Below are 19,809 nucleotides of genomic sequence, written 5' to 3'. Positions count from 1 at the left end.
GTGGGTTTTATTTTTCCTGCTTTCTCAATGGATAAGAGAAAAGAGAATGTGAAACTGAAAATAATGCCTACAGTATGCCCCCAATTTTCACACAGTTATTCAAAAAGGAAGCAGGGTGGCACCTTGACTGGAGTCTTGGATTTTTTTTCAGGGTGTCAGGATTCTTCTTAAATTAAACCACTGAGGGATCATGGCATTCCAGGTGATTTTAATTTGTAGTAAGTAGCCCTTTCACTCTATCAACACTCTTATTAAGAATTGGAATTTAAGGTTTCGGTGGAAATCAAAAAGGAAAGATGTGAAGGAATAGCAACAGAGAAAATTATTTGGGGTTCAAATAGAAAGAAATAAAGGAAATGGTAGTTCTCTTTCTTGCCTAGGTGGAATGTTAATTCCACTAATCTGCTCTGTGGTGGTTTAGCTACAGTCCAGACAAGTGAGACATCCTTACAGTGAAGAGAAAAAAGGATAAACTTTCCTGACTGAGAGTTTGTATTAGTAACCCATATCATGAATGACCCAAGGTCCTGATTCAGAGTTCCTGTTTTTTGCAACTAATGATCAAATCTACAAAAATTATGAATCGAATCCTTAAGGAAAATGTGTAGTTAAATATTTTGGCCTATTTGGGGGATAAATAGACATACAAACTGTATATGGATGAACCTAATGAATTCAGATGAAGGGTTTCCAGGGTCAAATATCAAGTATCATGTTATAGAAGATCAGTAGATGTTCATTCTTTCCTATTTTCCATAATATTCTTCTATTTTTGAGTATTACTAATTCATTTATTTATTCTATGTTGAGTGAAAACACTATTTGGCATCCTAATGTTTGTTTCCTTACTTCTGAGGGAAACAACATCATTTTGTGAGGATCACTTGAACAGGATTCTTTGAACATATTGAATACTCAAAAGAAGTTGGGATTAGCCAGTGGGTGGGAGTGTTGAGAACAAAATTTTAATTGGTAGATCTTCAAAAAAACACATGTATTCTCCTACTGAGAAGTGTACCTGAGGTATAGAATCAAGATTATTTTGAAACCCTAGGGAACAGAGAATTTAGTACCTCTGGTCCAATAGAACCAATGTTGAACTTTGCTGTAAATAGCTATTGGCACCACCTGGTGGTATGTTTTTATATTTTTAGTTGGGTCTATATTATCATACAATGATGATAATGACACCCAAGGTATCAGCCATGGAAGTGTCTGAGCTAGAAGGAGATATGATTTGAAGTGACTAGGACTACCTGAGCCCAGATACTTTAGGATATTCAAGATAAAAATGATTGATTAAAATGGTCCTATCTACACAACTAGGTTCTTAGGTGTATTGCTGATGAAACCTAAGAATGCTCCAAATTGATTAATCTGTACATTCTATGAGTGGAAGCTGAGCTAGAGGATGAGCAACATGTATAATAAGGAGAGTGGCAGCTGTGAGGAAATTTTGTTTAGGTAGCATCCACTGCAGTCAATATGTCATTGACATAATTAAATAGACTCTATTAGAGGCATCAGGCATTGGTAAGTTAAAAAAAAAAATCCTCCTTACTTAAAACAATCACCTGCTAAGCATGAGATAAAAGTAAAGATGTTTCCCCTAGGTGGCTAATCTCTCAACACTTCTAGCTCCATTTCTTCCCAAGGCATGTTGCTGGTGCCTGAATCAGATCATGGGCCTCATTGCCCATTATGTATTTCTCAGATCCACTCAGAATTTTCTACTTGAAAAATTGTAATTGAAAATTTTCTTTTCTTTCTTTATGAATGAATAGAGGAAGAGTTGTAGAGGTGGATGAAAAAAGAGAATTCAGATCCTAGCTCAGACACTTTGTAGTGTCAGATGACCTGGACATATTTTTAAATTTCTCTTAACCTCATTTTTCATATCTGTAAAATATAGATAATAATAGCACTTACTTTACAGGGTCATTGAAAAGCTCAAAATAGACAATAAAGATAAGAATTTTGTAATCATCTTTAAAGCTCTATAAAAATTTAGCTATTATTATTATTTTAAAAACAAGCAATAACAAACCTAAAACTCTGTCTGTATTTTGAAACATTTTTCTTGTATTATGTTCATTCATCTGTAAGTTCTTCAATAATATGGGAATTAGTTAAACTTTGAAGGGACTTTAGAATTCATCTATTTTATTTTTTTCATTTTGCAGATGAACAAACATGTATTAAATGTGTTTTTAGCATTAACAGAAGAATGAAAGGTTTTGTACAAGGTTATGCACAAGGAAGAGTGGAAGTAGAACACAAATTTCCCACCTTCTCTTCCAGTTCTCTTTCTACTATAGCCCCTTTCCTTCTTCAAAGCTCTATCAAAAGTAAGAGTCAACTTTAAATATAGGCTCTGACACTAACTGTGTGCAAGCAGAGACAACTTTTCTTACCTTCAGTCTTCTCATTTGTAAATATAATATTTTATCCATACATGGGAAATTATACACACACACACATACATATACTTATATTTTATATGCACATTCACATATATGTGGGTATATGATAGCTAACATTTGTATAGTACTTTTGTGCTTATGTGCTATATGCACTTATGTAAAGCACTTATATGCTTAACAATTATAATCTCATTTGATCCTAACAGCAACCATGGAAGATAGATGCTATTACTGTCCTCTTTTTTCAAATGAAGAAACTGAATAAAATAGAGGTTAAGTACAGAGTCACATTGGTAGTAAGTGAGGCTGAATTTGAACTCAGGCCTTCTTGACTCTAGGCCTAGAGTTCTATCCATGGAACTTACATGACCCCCTACACACACACACACACACACACACACAGCACTTGAGCTGAGTCTCAGAGGGAATCCAATTTTTAAAATGCTTATCTTCAGGTTGGCAGTTCCCTAAGCCCTTCAATGATCTTTAGTATTTTAGTCCTTGTGGTCTTCTTGCTTCTTTTGTTTGCTCCAGCTACATGGTACCCCCCTTTTTTTCCCAATCCAAAGGTAGTCTTTCTTATCTTCACAGAGTGTGAAGCCTCTTGGATTTTCCTGGAATATCTGGGAGCTATTTTTCCTTATTTTTCTAATAAAGTCTACTAATATGTGGGTATATGGTATGTTTTTTTCCTTTTCTAACAGAGACCTATTACATCACCAAATAACCACATTTGCCATGGAAAAGTTCTGATTTGAATTACAAAAAGTCTTACAATCTATACTGCCCTTACACACCACAAGAGAGAAAGGAATAAAAAAGCTGCAAGTTGAACACAATGGTGCTGTCTAAAAAATTATATAATTCTTATACTAGCTGTCATTTCAGATCTTGTATAATTCAAGGCTCTTACTCTTTATTTCCTGGCCTCAAATTCCAGGTCTGGAATAAGGCTATGACTGATCCAGAAATTTACCTTAATGCAACACGCATTTATTTGTCCCCTACCTGTATGATGATCCATGCCGTGTGCTGGGGCTACAAAAAAAGAAAAATAACATAATCTTGGCCATCAAGAAGTATATAGGATTTGGACAAATGGGATGTAAGATGAGTGATGAAAACAGAAGATGAGAGGTCTAGACAAAGTGCTCTAGAAAAAACTGAGGAAACCTTTAGGATCCACTGGATCATAAATTTATAGCTTAAAAGGTCCAACTCTTTTACAGATGGGGAAACCAAGGGCCGTAGAAGTAGAATGCCTTGTCCAAAGTCACCCATTAAATAAGTTTCAGGGACATAACTTGGACTGAATGTCTTTGATTGTGAAATCAAGTACTTCTTTCTCTCCCCACTATTGTCCAGTAGGAAGTCCCTATTCAAATCATTGACAGGTATTCTTTCTTGCCTATGCAAAAAAAGAGCATCAAACCATTTAGAATAAAATGTACTTATCTTCCTACCTCCCACCATCTTCCATAGCAAACCTATTTCTGAGCCTATTGTGTTGGCTCCCAGCTTTGACTATGTTTCCCCTTTGAGAAATTTCCAATTTTTTGCTTTGAAGAATGCTACATGTAAGATAAACTATGTATTATTGGTCTGTTATTTTGACTTGAATCGACATCTTCTAAAACTTTTTTATTTTTGATCATTTGTGATTTTGATGCCTTTTTTAAACCTTGTTATCAATCCCTAGCTGCCTAGCTCCACTTTTGGCTCCATTCCTTTATGTTTCTGGTTCCTAAACCAGGTGTATTTCTCAGATCCCCTCAAAATTTTCTGCTTGAAAAATTATAATTGAGGAATTTTTTCCCTTGCTTTTTCAATGGATAGAGGAGGAAGAAGAGTCATGGGAGAAAAAGAGAAATTGCTTTAGAAAATAAAAGAACAAGAAAGATATTTGGTGACTAACCAAATAGATAGGAGAATATGGGGTAGGAGGAGAAAATAAATAGAGTTGACCTACTACCCTGGTCCTGAGTAACTGACTCTATTTGCAAGTTTTTGACTACCAAGACACAAAACCATTTTTCTCTGCTATCTGATAAAGGGACCAGATTTCAAATTCAATGAAATTCCATAGGATCGAATCTCTTTATCATGGTAAATGCTTTATATGAAAAACATACACTATCTTTAGGTGCTAGATGTTGCCATGTTCTGGCTTTAGTCACTACCTGAGCTCTGTGTGGTCTGCCTATAGGATCTTCTATTCCCTAGATTCCAAGATAATAGTAATTTCAATTTACCAAATGTTATTGCATTGTTTTCTATCTAAATTAGACCATATATACCCATTCAGTTTAAAAAGAATCATCCTTAAGACCAGTCACATTGAATTCTACTGTAATTATATAGATACAATCATGGTTTGTATTATGGAGAAACAATTTGAATGCATTTCAAAAGATTTTTCTAAAAATCTTTCTTAGGCATGCCAGTTAAAGTAGAAGAATCCACCAACAAAAGATGAGGAAATTGATGATAAGCATAAAATATATTGCAGAAGCTAGGAAGTTTGATACTTTACATCCTAGTGCATCTAGTGTCCAACAGAAGGTAACTAAAAGAAAGTGAATTATTCTATTCATTGTTGATTCCTGTCCTCTTTTTCCACCAGAGAATGTTTGTTCTATTAGTAAAATTCTTGAAGGCAAGTACTGATTGTGTGATTGTATTTGTATTCCCAGCACTTGCACAATGACTGGTAAATCACTTGTTAAATGTTCTATCTATCTATTCCTCTATCTCACTGCCATCTTAGGTTTTAGCACATGCTGTGGTTCTGCACTCTAAACCTATAGCTCATTGTTTCCCAATAACAATCAATCAGTAGAAGCAATCAGCTAGAAACAATCAGCTCTTAATAAATATAATTATTAAAATAGCATAGTAATAAGAGTAACTAAAATATTCTTCTCTTCCTCCCATAAATCCAGAGTACACAAATATACAACAACGATGGGAAGAATAGTCACAAAGTTTTGTGGTAATGAAACACATATTTGGCAAACATGTGGGAAAGCAACTCACAGTTCCTGGTACTGAAGATCTTGGAAATCTTTTCTTTGTAGAGTCCTTGCACTTCCCTCTTTAGCTACAACAGCTGTCTTCTTTTGCCTGATGTCAAGTTACTTTCCTAGTCTCTGTGTCTGTTTGGAAAATGTCTTGGCTGTCCTACTTGATTCACATCTCTTTCTGGTACAGTTGTTCTTCTTGAAAGATATGTGGTCTATGTGTGTGTGTGTGTGTGTGTGTGTGTGTGTGTGTGTGTGTGTGTGTGTGTGTATGAGTGGGGTTCTTCCAGGGGATTCTTCAACAGGTAGTTCCTGGCTTGTAAATCTTCTCCTATCTCTAGCACAGTAATTTCATTCAAAGCTTATCTATTTAAAGGTCCCAGAACTATTTTTTTTTTTTTTTTGCTCAGCCAGTTATAATCAGAAAGCTTGTCTTATTTTAAATGCCTCGCAAGGTATTAAGCCTTGTTAACCCAATAAAACCTCATCATATGTGATTGTGTTCTGAACTACACAAGTGAATTTGTGCCCTTTCTTTTCTTTACAAAGAAAAGAATAAATTGACAAAAATAAAGTTCATTTTGTATATGTTTGTCTGTTTGTTTTGTCACATGTTGTACCTTGTTTTTGTCTTTGAAATATCAAAATAACTGTTTGAAAAAAAAAAGATTTCAGTCAAATGCTTTGCTTTATTTTGGATTATACAATGACAAAGCAATGGATTGACTGTTTTCTCTTTTCAATGAATAAATGGCTTTTTTCCCCTTTTCTCAAAACATATTCATAGTCCTTGAAATGCTGTGAATATTTTTAAAAATATTTTATTTGCAACAAATATTGTTCCTAATAATTAAGGAGGGTAAAACGTTGGTATAAAATACCATATTTTGGTGTCCTTAAAATATAGAAATGCAAAAGCTTGTTTTGGCAAATTATTTACAGTAGAGTCAAGGCCAGCTTATGTTTGCTGGACTAGTAAATGACTTTTTGGAACAGTTATTTATTGATGAATAAGAAAGATTATCTTAATGAATTAAAAAAAGGGTTGGTGATGATTTTTTTTTTAAAATCTGGTCCTATTATTTCATTGGTGTTGGGAATTCTATCCTTCTATGAAGATGAGGGATTCATCTGTAATTTAGAGTTACAGAGAATTGTCAAAGGCATTGATATTCAAAGTGGGGCCTCAGTCCCCTAAGAGGAAAGAGCACAATCGCAGAGTGTTCATGATCAACCAATGGAAATGGATGGGTGGGAAGAGGAGTTGCATTCCACATTTTCTTCATTAGAATGTAAATTCCTTGAGGACAGGTACTGTTTTTCTTTTTTTTGTATCCCCAGTATATTATGCATTATGTGGCAGTGCCAGTCACCTAATAAATCCTTAATAAATTCTTACTGACTCCAAGTTAGCTAATCCTAGGATTTGTTTCTAACACATTCACACAGCTCCTTTAGCTATTTTTTCCCAACACTGCTCCATTCTGACCTCTCCAGGTTCTGTGGAAATTTCTAATGTCCCTTCTGATCTTGTGTTAGTCCTTTGGGACAGCTATAATCTAATCTCTAATGAAGCACCCACAACAGCCAAAATGCTGTCACTAAAATGTTCTTTCTCACCATACCAACACCCTCTCTTCAGCTCAACTCCTGATTGCACTAAGTGCCCCCTAGCTGGCTCTGGGTTCCAGTAAGAACCTCTACCATCCCTTTTCATTTTGGGTGGACATAATAGATGAGCAGTACTATAGTTCTCATGGCATCACCCTTTCCTCTCCAAACCTATACCCTTTCCAACTTTCATGTTACTTTTTCAGAGCCTTATCACCTTTCCAGTTACCCCAACAGGTAACCTTGAGGACATGAGGTACTCTTCAACTTCTCATTCTCACTCATCCCACAGTTAATAAACTTCCAAATTTTACCACCCACTACATCTACAACTCAACCCTTCTCTTTACTCAGATAACCACTTCCCTATGAGTTCTTATTTGCCTGGATAATCATAATAGCTTCTTACTTAGTGTCCCTGATCCAATCTCAGCTCCACTCAGCTGCCAAAGTGATTTCCCCAAAGTGCAAGTCTGATCCTTTAACATGTAACTTCCCTACTCAATGAAGTTCAGAAGTTTACTATTGATTATAGGAGTAAATATTAGTTTCTCTTTTTCTTCTTTCTATTTTAGGATGATTTTTATAACATTCATAATTAGTACAGTATACATATATAGGAGGGATATATTTTTTTTAACTGATAGAATGCACAATCAAAAAAGTTTGGAGACTCCGGCCTAGGGAAATGTGAGTTTAAGATACTTACCCAAAGTCACAAAGTCAGTATGTGTAAGAAGAAGTGCTGGAATCTAGATCTTCCTAACACCAAAATGGTCCCCTCTACCCACTCTTCCAATCTGCCTGTCAAAAGGAAATTTGGACTGATTATTAGGAATGATTTTCTGGAAGTCAAAATAGTTAAAATAACTGTCCTCTAAAGAAGTTGCTGTTTACTAGAGCTGTAGAATTGTTTGAAATTAAAATAGACAAAAGTTCAAGAATATATGGTTAGATGTTTACATTTCTGCCATTTCTAATTTCCTTTGGTGTCCCATAGGATATGAACCTGGTCATGTGAAACTGATTGCAGATATCAGTTCAAGGACTGACTTGCTTTTATTGGTCACTTTAAATAGTACACCAAATGGCTCAGTACTGGCAGCTGATATCGTTTGAAATATTGAATTTGATACTTGGATAACAAATTAAATTATGTATTTAGAAAGGACAGCATCAGAGCTTTAGAAAAAGAATTGGGATACCATTAAACTAATCATTATCTGAGGAAAACTGATTGCCATTTGAAAAAAAAAATCACAACTCCAAGCATGAAATCTATAAAATATTATGTGACAGTTATTCCGCTGAATTTTAGAAATATAAATGAACACACAGGGTCAAGTATAATTCTTCAGACAAAATAAGTAGTTTAGGGAATCATTTTAAGCACTCCATTTTTTTTTTTTTGGCCTCAAGGAAAGATAATGATCTATATAACCTAGATACAAATTTAATACCACTAGTATGCATAAATCACTTCAAGTGTAAATATGGATATTTAATTTACATGAATACTCAAAGATGTAGTTTTGATAATGGAAGGTTTTAGCTTAAAAAAAAAAAACCCAACCCTACAGCCCTCAATGCCTTCTATTTGTTATTGGCAGTAGTGGTGATGACTCATATCTTTGTCTGAAATGAGTATCCTAATTGAAAAACACAAAATTTTACAGATGAAAGGAATCATAGAGATTATAGAGTCCAACCAACTCATATTATGAATGAAGAAATTAAGGTTCAGAAAAAGTCAGGAATTTTCTCAAGATCACATAGCAATTAGCAGAAATAAAGGATGACCTGGAGAAACACCTACTATTTCTAAGTTTGGTATTTGTTATAGGATATGACTTTGCTGAGGTTGCAGGAGAAAATGCAACAGTGATCATTTAAGACCTGGAAACATAACACCAAGTGGATTATGCAAAATATCCATTTTTCTTTTTTGATAGTGACTCTGCCAATAACTGTACCTTTACCAAAGAATGCTAAGTCATTTTTCAATTTATCTATAATTTCATTAATGTGAATATTAACACCACTAATCATAAAGTAAAACTGAAAGGAGATAATCCAATAAAATCTACCTGTTTTTTTTTTTTTCCAGATGAGGAACATGAAGTCCTGGGAAAGTTAAATGTCTTGCTGACTAGAATTTAAGCCCAGGTCCTAGACTCTAGAGCAGCTGGGTGATGCAGTGGATAGAGCATTGAACCTGGGTCAAGAAGATTTCATCTTCCATAGAAGAAATTCAGCCTCATATGCTTACTAGCTATGTTTGCCTTGGTCTTCTCATCTGTAAAATAAGTTAGAGAAGGAATGGCACACCACTCTAGTATCTTTGCCAAGAAAATGACAAATGATTTCACAAAGAATTGAACATGATTAAAAAAAATTAGGTCAACAAAAACTAACTTCTGACTCTAGAGTAAGTGCTCCTTCTATTGTACCACACTGCTCACCTCAATAGAAAAGGAGTATTCTTAGGTTTCCTGCATCTATAAAATGGATAAACCAAGAAGGCCAAAGACAGAAACAAAATTCCTTTATGTACCACTATTCATAGGGATAGAGATTGAATCTGCTATTTCATTGGCATAAGAAACTGCTCATTGAGGAAACTTTCTCTACCAATACATCTTCTCTGAAATGTATGCTCCTAAATATTTGTCTAGAATACTAAGAAATTAAATGATTTGTCCAGGGTAATAGTACTTTTCAGAGGTGGGATTTAAACCCAGATCTTTCTGTCTTAGCGACAGGTCTATATATTATGCCATTCTGCCTCTAAAGTATTTGTAGAAAGATTTTTTAAAATCTTATTTTATTTCTAATAGCATTTTTTCAAATGCATTTAAAGATAGTTTTCAACATTCATTTTTGTAAGACTTTGTCTTCTAAATTTTTCACCCTCCCTTCCATGCCTCTTCCCCCAATTCAAGACAGCAAGGAATCTCATATAGATTATCAAGTAACAAAGTATAATCCTTTTAAATATATTTCTATATTTTTCATATTGTTCAAGAAAAATCAAGCCAAAAGGGAAAAAAATGCAAGAAAGAAAAAAACAAAAAAGTGAAAATATTATACTATGATCCACATTCTCTCTTTTGATTCAATTGGCATTTTCTATTCTGATTGCATTGGGATACCTTGAATACTTTGAATCACTGCTCACCTCAATAGAAAAGGAGTACTCTTAGGTTTTCTGCATCTATAAAATGGATAAACCAAGAAGGCCAAAAACAGAAACAAAATTCCTTTATGTACCACTATTCATAGGGATAGAGACTGAATCTGCTATTTCATTGGCATAAGAAACTGCTCATTGAGGAAACTTTCTCTACCAATACATCTTCTCTGAAATATATGTTCCTAAATATTTGTCTAGAATACTAAGAAATTAAATGATTTTTTGAGAAGAGCCAATTCCATTACAGTCAACCATCACATAATCTTGTTGTTACCATGTACAGTGTTTTCCTGGCTCTGCTAATTTCACTCGGCAGAAAGATTTTTTTCCTTACAGAAAAACAAGAAAATCCCTAAAAATAAAATGAATAGTCTCAGTCCTGATAATGACTTAAATGAGAGACACACTAACCATGTCTCATCTATCTAAGCTAGCCAAACCCTGAAGTTTCTATCAGATAAAACAAAAATGAAGAAATTCAATGAGAAACTACAGTAAGTTATTTTTTTCTACCATAGAATTACAAAAGAGATTAGCAAAAGACCAAAGGCAATAGGAAAAGCTTCCAAAAACAAAGCCAGTACCAGCTCAGAGATGTGCCATACAGAAAAGAGATGTGCCAGAAACCTGTATAGCCTGAAAGGTTCTCTGTTTGGAAGTAACCAAGTAGAGAAATCTCCTGAAGAAATTTTAGAGTGACCAATATACTATAGTGCTGGAGCTTGGAAGGTCCACGTTGCAACAGTAGAAAGCAACCAGTACAGAGCCTAAACACTCCAAATGTGGCACTGAAGCGCAAAGAGTCTGAAGTACCTAACATTCTGTCTTAAGATGCCAAAGAAGGACCTCAAAAATCAACATTATAAATGTCAAGGATTCATTTAGATTTTATTTGTAGAGGTGAAAGTCAGCACAGGAATACAAGTGATTCAAGGCAAGAGTGAATAAGGTAGACCAGCATACTAATAGCACAGAAATTGGCACAAATTATAACAAATTGAGTGATTCTCTTCAAAAAAGTCAGTAATTCTTCATCAATTGTAAGCAAAGACACAAAGGAAAAAATGAAATTTTATAATAATTAGATGAATACCAAGAAGAAATGAAGCAATCAATAAAAAATGAAATTAAAATTCTAGGGTGAAAGCATTTGAAGAGAAAGTGGTAAAAACTTACTACCCAAGAAATGAATTCCCTAAAAACTGTAAACAGACCAAACAAAAATGAATCCATAATGTAGAAAAAATTTACAACAAAATGAAAGGATTTTTTTAAATAGAAGAAAATGTAATATGTCTGACATTAAAAAAAAAAAAACTTGTAAAACAATACAAGGAGATTAAATTTAAAAATCATTCAACTCTCTGGAAATAATAATTTAAAAAACTTGGACATTTCAAAAAATTATAAATGCATAGTTCCCAGATCCATGAGAATTAGAAGATAAAGTAAAAATAGAAAGAATTAATTTATCACAATCTGTTAAGAAAAAAAAAAACAACCCAAAAGAAACAAAACAAAACAAAAACAAAACAGGAATACCATATCCAAAGTATAAAGCTCCCACAGATTTTTTTTTTTTTAATACTGCAAGCATCCAGAAAGAAACAGTTCAAGCAGTAAGGAACTAAAGTCAGGGTTACATAAAACCTCACAGTTTCTATAATAGGTAAAATTAAATATAAGAATTCAATATTACAAAAGGGAAAAGAGATAGGCTTACAACTCTATAAATCTGTGCATTCTTACAAGTGAAAAAGCACATCTTTAATGAAATGTAGGACTTTCAAGCTAACTTTTCTGACTAAAAAATCAGAATTGCATAGGCATTTTGAAATATAAATACAGGAAGGATTTTATATGATGATGCAGTATTGACATTCTAATAGGAGAAGAAACTGTCTCTTCAGAACTTGAATTTCTTCAAAGAGTATTGAGAGGATAATTAAATCAGAAAAAAACAAAGGTTCTAGAAGTGAATTGATTCTGTTCTGAGGATGTGAACAAGTAAAGGAAAAGGGAAGGTTAAAAAATAAACTAGTATAGAAAGGAAGAATAAAGGGGTGATCCACTATTCTTCATAATTAGGGTACATGAGAAAAATGAATGAACATGGAGAAAAAGGAAGAGAGAATGGGTATAAAATCATGCTCACTTGAAGTCTGAAAAGAGCAAAGGAAGAATGGAAATAAATAAAACTTAATAAGGCAAAAATTGAGACTAAGAATGGAGCAGGTTATAAGGATGCAAGTCATAAGCAAAATAAACTTCCTGACCCTGAAGTGGGGTATGACAAGATAAAAAGAAAAGAACTAGACAATTAGGAAATGGCTTAGATCTCCCTAAAATAAATAGGGAATTACTAAACAAATTATGGCATTAGAATGTAATGAAATCTTATTGTGTCATAAGAATGATTAAAAGAGATTATTTCAGAGAATCTTGAGTAGCATGAACTGACAGTATTCAGTGAAAAGAAAAAAAGTGTTCTCTTTATTTATGACTATTTATAAATTGTTCTATTTGTACTAATAATGACAGGAACATTATAAATGAAAGCAACTTTGAAAAACAAGAACTCTGATCAGTGCAATGACTAGCCATGTCTTCAAATAATCCATGATGAAGCATGTTTCTCATCTCCTAACAGAAGTGGTAGATACAATGTATAAGATATACAATTTTGGTCAGTACCATTGTGTAGATTTATTTTACTTGGCTATTTGTATTTATTGTAAAAGTTCTTCACTCCTTCCCTTTCTTTCTTTCTTGCTCGCTTCCTTTCTTCCTTTCATCCATCTTCCTTCCTTCCTTTTTTCTTTTCTTCCTTCCTTCCTAGCAGCTTGCAATAAATATTTGTAGTTTCATGTAAGATTCTCTCTTGTATTCTCCTATGTATATGTAATTGTTTCTCTTTTGGTGGTAATATTCAGAATTTTTTTTTCAAAAATAACACATACACTTATCAATTGGGGAATGATTAAACATATGGTAGTATATCATTATAATGGAACTTTATTGTGTTGTCAAGATGTATATGTCAAATGCTGAGAAATATGAGAAAAGTTGTACAAAAGTTGTACAAACTGATGCAGATTGAAGGAATCAAAAATATACAAATTGAATAACTTATATAATCTTTAAAAGGCAGCTGAACTCAGATTATAAATCATGACCAATCTTGTTTCAAGGTGAACATTTTTCTCCTCTAGAGCAAGAGATAAGGAGCTATGCTGGGTTATATTTTATTGTCAGATGACATTATATTCATATGCTGATTTGCTTAACTGCTTATTTTTATGATAAGTATTAATCAATCAGTAAATAATTTTGTTTTTAATACATAGGATAAAGCTTAAATGGTTGGTCTGGTATATAGATGATCCTTTCCTTTTGAATGGTAACTTAAATGTTTTTGAAAAATAAAACACTAAAAAGCTAAAACCACTAAAAATTTCAGTATGGGAAGAATTAGGAGAGATGGCCATCTTCTGAGATTTAAGCAATTTTGAAAAGCTCCCCTGTCATACAACTTCTCCATCACTGATCTGTCATGGTCGTTTCCTACACCACTTTAAATCCTCTTCAAAAATAAGACATTCTGGGACAGTGGAACAATTATGGTACAATTAATCAGGAGGCCTTGTTTTTATTTCTGGCTGTACCACTAATTAGATCTGTAACCCTTAACTTAAGTGTTGTCAGCTTCATTTTTCTCATCTTAAAAATGAGAAGGTTGGTTTAAGGGCCGATCTGGCTTGAAGGTTCTGAGAGTATACAGTTCCATGTTATTAATAAGTAAGATAGTAGTATTATCTGGGAAGGTATATTTAAATTGTTCCAATTACTTGGAAAGAACTTTCAAATTCTTTCCTATTCAAAGATATTAATTTATCATACTAAGTTTTATCTAAAGTTACAATATCCAAATCAGGTCCCTTAAATAGAAAGGCAGAGTTCTAGGGAGGGCAGGGTTAGCATGAAAGAATGAGTATCAAGATTGAGTGGGGTGAGGGGTGTGTGTGTGTGTGTGTGTGTGTGTGTGTGTGTGTGTGTGTCTGTGTGAAGTTGGAAGATTGAAGGTGATGGATAAGAGAGAGGACAAAATGGGAATGTAATACCTACAAAGTCACCTTAACTATTTCTTGATTTTGCTCTGGTCTATCTCCTCTCCTCCAATATCCTCACTCCATTCAGAACATATACTATTATCCAAATAACAGAAACAAAAGCTTCTGTGGAATTTTTGTCTTTTTAATTCTAGATAGCTTTTATTGTCTTGGACAGGTCTCACTAAGAAAATCAACATGTAAGCATGTTGCATTTATTCCTTCACTTACAAACAGTTAACTAATACCTACTATATATAAGGTATTGTAAAAGTTGCTGTCAATACAAACCCATTGATGGTAGATCCTGTTTTCAAGAGGGCCTCATATAATTTAATGGGGGGAAAGGAAGTAAACAAATAAGTGAAATAAATGCAAAGAAGTCAGATGAAGAAATATCTTACAAATAACATATTGGCTAATAAGTATTAAGTAAAGTCTACAAAGTAGACATTTATATCTCATAAACATATTGTTTTTCCCATCATTCAATAAATGGCTACAGTGGTTATCCAGAACTTTAGTCAAAGCAACAGTAGATTATAGTCAATGAAGTTTTTCCTAGAATATTTTCCTTCAGAATATGCAGTATCATCTATCTGTTTATCTATCTATCTATCTAATGACTAGATAGCAAACAGCTCCAACTGTGTATAATCATGGTGGAAATCAAATAGCATTATCATAAAATCATAAAGTAATAGAATTTTGAGCTGGAAAGGACATTGAAGATCAACTAATCCAATTACCTACATTTATAAATGAGAAGAATTAATATATGCATATGTGTATATATAATGTATACATACATACACATAAAAATATATACATATATATACACATATAATATTACACACGAGAGTTCAATGACTTGCGCAACTACGTAATGGCCCAATTGAGAAGGTCTAGTATTTTATGGCTCGACAATGTTATTTTTCAAAAAAGTATCCCATTTAGATGTACAAGAGGTCTCATCTATAATCTAGGTATCATCCAGTTAAAATTTCTGATTGCAAAAAGGCCTATGAGATAATGCTGAATGCTGGAGGGGACGTGGGAAAACTGGGACACTGATATATTATTGGTGGAATTGTGAATGGGTCCAGCCATTCTGGAGAGCGATTTGGAACTATGCTCAAAAAGTTATCAAACTGTGCATACCCTTTGATCCAGCAGTGTTGCTATTGGGCTTATATCCCAAAGAAATATTAAAGAAGGGAAAGGGACCTACATGTGCCAAAATGTTTGTGGCAGCCCTGTTTGTAGTGGCTAAAAACTGGAAATTGAATGGATGCCCATCAATTGGAGAATAGTTGGGTGAATTGTGGTATATGAATGTTATGGAATATTATTGTTCTGTAAGAAATGAGCAGCAGGATGATTTCAGAAAGGTCTGGAGAGACTTACATGGACTGATGCTGAGTGAAATGAGCAGGACCAGGAGATCATTATATACTTCAACAAAACTATATGATGATCAATTCTGATGGATTTGTCTCTCTTCAACAATAAGATGAACCAAATCAATTCCATTTGTTCAATAATGAATAGAACCAGCTACACCCAGTGAAAGAACTCTGGGAAATGAGTGTGAACCACTACATAGCATTTCCAATCCCTCTGTTTTTGTCCACTTGCATTTTTTATTTCCTTCACAATAATTGAACATTATTTCAAAGTCCAATTCTTCTTGTGCAGCAAAATAACTGTATGGATATGTATACATGTATTGTATTTAACATATACTTTAACATATTTAACATGTATTGGTCTACCTGCCATCTGGGGGAGGGAATGGGGGAAAGGAGGGGAAAAATTAGAACAAAAGGTTTTGCAGTTATTAATGCTGAAAAATTACCCATGCATACATCTTGTAAATAAAAAGCTATAATAAAAAAGTCCTATGATAATGAAAAACTGTGATCACTATAGAAAGATTTAAGGAGAAAATAATCCTCTATGAATCACTTTAGACAAATTCAATGGCTATATGTTATCTTTTAAGGGACTTACATCAGTCTCTTTGAGTAACATCTGTTGTAATTTATCAAACTGAAATTATCAATTTTAAAAAGTGGGTGTAGGGGGATCAGGAAACTATTTTATGACCTGGTTACTCTTGACCTGATTCTTTAAGTAACTCCATTCTGATACATTTCTGATTCTCTAGAAATATTTTTTATGTTTACAATTGTAGACTTCTCAATGAAAAACTGAAAGATTATATCTCCATCCTTCCTTGCAGAGTGGGTACCTATGGATATGGAACATTGCATATTCTGTCAGACATTGTAGATATTACCCTTGATTGATATATTGATTAATTTTGTTAAACTTTCTTCTCTCTGTTTTATTCTTTATGAAAGGATGGCTTACTGGATAAAAAAATGAAGGGTGTATACACAGAGATGCTGTTTTTATACTGACTATAATATTGCAGTTTAGTCTTCAGAGTTGAAATTTCATATCACCTAAAGAGCAATGGAAAAGCAGATGTGGAGTATGAGCTGACTGCAAGACATTACAAATCAGGGGTTACAAAAGACAGCCCAATTTTAAAAAAATGTTATGAGACAGATATACTGCCCCTACACCCACTTTTCAAGATGGATCATTTCAGTTTGATATATCATAACAGGTGTTACTCAAAGGGGAGTGCCTTAAAAACATATTGGCTATTCATTGGATTTGTATAAAGTAATTTATATGGGATCATTTTCTCCTTAAATCTTCCTATAGTGACTACAGTTTTTCATTATATGATCAGAAATTTTAACTATATGGTACCTAGAAAATGGCCTGTTTTTGTAACAAGAGCAAGAAACTTTAGACAGATAGATCAAAGCTTTCACTGAACCTATCAAAAAAGGCAAGAGCAATCAAGGAAAACCTCCAGTAGATTGGGTAACCTCATGGGGAACTTGTGGAAGGACATGGATAAGAGATGTACAAGTGAGACAGGCATGGATGGGTTAAGATATATATCACTAGACAAAACTTCTAAATCTGTGAGATCATGAATTCATTTAAGTTTTAAGTATTTGAGAGATTTTTAAAAAACATCATAATATCTAGTGAAATGTCATGCAGAGAAAGAGAAAATTAAAATTTTGACTACAGTTATAATGACTCTACTATTTACATAATGTCTTTGCCCTAAACTTGTAAAGCTCTTGTATATTTATCTATACTCCCCCAATCTCTGTGTAAGAAGGTAGTAAATGTATTCTTTAAAAAGATGTATCTTTTTGTAAGTAGGGGAATGAAGCCACATAACAGTTACAGTCAGACAGGAATCTGATTACAGTCAATTAGGCAGGTTTAAAAAAAAAAACCAATACTTACTGAATGACTACTATATGCCGAGCACTATGCTAAGTGCTAGGAATACATAGAAAACTAAGAAATTCTTTGTCCAAGAAGGAGACAACATGCAAAAAAATGTGTGTAAATGAAGTGAGCAAACTGAAAATAATAACAAAGACAAGGCACTAACTAGAATTAAGAGGGATCAGTATTGATATTTCAGTTTTATGTATAAGCATCTTAAAATTTTTTATTATATTATGTTATGGAAATGCTTGTTTTATTCTGTAAATTAAATTAATTAAAAGAAGAATTAGAAAAAAAAATTTCCCTGTAGATTTTAGCTGGGATCCAGGAAAGCCTAGAATTTAAGTCTAATTGGTTACTAATCTTGTATTTGTTCAACTAGTCAATGGTTATAGCTCTAAATCTTGTTTAAAAAAGACAAGATTCTGTCTTGTGTACAGTACCATGAAGCATCTGCACTATAGACAAGATATCAGTTAAAACAGTGCTGAGAAATTGATTGTGCCCCTCCTCTCCATTAGAGCTACAGTGGCTTCACAGATGTAGTCTATAGTGGTTTCAATAAGGTAAATAATTATAAAATAGTCAACATGCAGAAGATAGCTTTACTTAGTTCTCCTATTGCTTCCTCCATGTCTTAAAGAAAAACAGAAAATAGAACCAAATGATATGCTTTCTTCTTTGTATGCTGTCTGGTTTCAAGTAAATAGTCAAAATATGTGTGTCTAGATTGGCCAAAGCAATGTGTTGAAAAGATTTTTTTTAATCAGTAAAATCAACCAATTGTTATATGATGCTGCGTAAGCAGTTTGAATTTTCTCTTTCATTGAATTGATAGGGTGGTGGGTTTTATTCATTAGTTAAAATTAGATGTTTTAGCTTCATTGAATGTTTGGCATTACTAACAGTTTTTACCAGAATGCTATCCATTCTTTTATCACCTAGTAAATTCAGTTATTTGAATTTCAAAACAATCCTTATACTATTAGGCAAATAACTATTAAACTTCTCCTGTACTTTTATAGCTATACTGTTACTAGTGTATGCATGTATGTGTATATATCCCTATATAATTCATAGTACTCTCCTAATTACAAACTAACTTCATGCTGTGTGAATAATATGGAAAGGTAAAGTTGACTTCTAAACTAGCTAAGAAGGGTAGAAAGAGAGTTGAGATAACTATTTGGATATTTGGTTGGGGGTTAGTGACAAATGGATTTATGGATCATTATTGAGGAAAACTATGTGCATGATTTCAGTTTTGAGTTTTAATCAAAAACCACAATTTGTTTCAATTTATCAAGCATTTACAGACAATAAATGAAACAATCCCTATTTGCAAGGAACTTATAGTCTAATGAACAAAGCAATTAACTATGCAAATATATGTGAAATAAATCCAAATAATTATTACATTGCTAAATACAAGGTAGCTTGGGAAGGAGAGACTAGCTTTTGAAAAGATCAGGAATAGCTTCATGCAAAAAGTGCTGCTAAATTGCATCTGAAAGGAAGAGAAGGACCTTCCATAAGACATAAATGAGGAAGGAATGCATTGCAGTCATGTTGGATGATCAGAGAAAAGGTAAAAATTGTAGTTAGAGTGTTATATATAAAGGATAGGAGGAGACAATTTGGCTGTTTTGAAGAATATGGGAAAGCAATGTCCAATGAGTTTAGAGAGACACCTGCGCTAAGGTTGTAAAGGACTTTAGAAGTTAAACAATAAGCTGCTTCTTGAGACAATAAGCTGCTTCGAGGTTCTAGCCTAGAAAATCAAACTATTCTATATGCATATATAGAAAGTTACTTTGGAAGCAAGGTGGGGAATGAACCGAAATGGGAAGAGTTTTTAGGCAGGAAGACCAAATAGGTGGCTGTTGCAATGATATGGGCAAGGAGTAATAAGGCTTAGGTAATAACTGTGAAAGTAGAAAGAAGGATTTGATTGTGACAGATTTGATCCAATTAGAAATGGCAAAATCATATATTATTAATGATAATAAGATTAATGATTCCAAACTAGTCAAATTTAATACTTAAAACTTCTCCTAATACACCTTCTAAGATTTTTTAAATGCTAAGATGTTTGTATTTTCTGAATATTAAGATTCACA

At 33.3% G+C, this 19,809-nt stretch overlaps 1 protein-coding gene across 3 annotated transcripts in view; it reads right to left on the bottom strand.

The window, feature by feature from the left end:
* The window catches only part of SOX1 (SRY-box transcription factor 1), a 74,829-nt gene that overhangs the window by 28,661 nt on the left and 26,359 nt on the right, over nt 1–19,809 (bottom strand). For 2 of the 3 annotated variants that reach the window (XR_007951748.1, XR_007951749.1), the window contains exons 2-3: nt 7,764–7,858; nt 3,432–3,461 (exon numbers count right to left, since the gene is read on the bottom strand). The gene's annotated coding sequence lies outside the window, so the exon portion shown is untranslated. The remainder of the gene's footprint in view (nt 1–3,431; nt 3,462–7,763; nt 7,859–19,809) is intronic. The other variant, XR_007951750.1, reaches the window with a different exon arrangement.

The sequence above is a fragment of the Antechinus flavipes genome, chromosome 3, assembly GCF_016432865.1.
Source record: "Antechinus flavipes isolate AdamAnt ecotype Samford, QLD, Australia chromosome 3, AdamAnt_v2, whole genome shotgun sequence".
NCBI classification, from domain to species: domain Eukaryota; kingdom Metazoa; phylum Chordata; class Mammalia; order Dasyuromorphia; family Dasyuridae; genus Antechinus; species Antechinus flavipes.
This window is presented reverse-complemented; position numbering and strand designations above follow the sequence as displayed.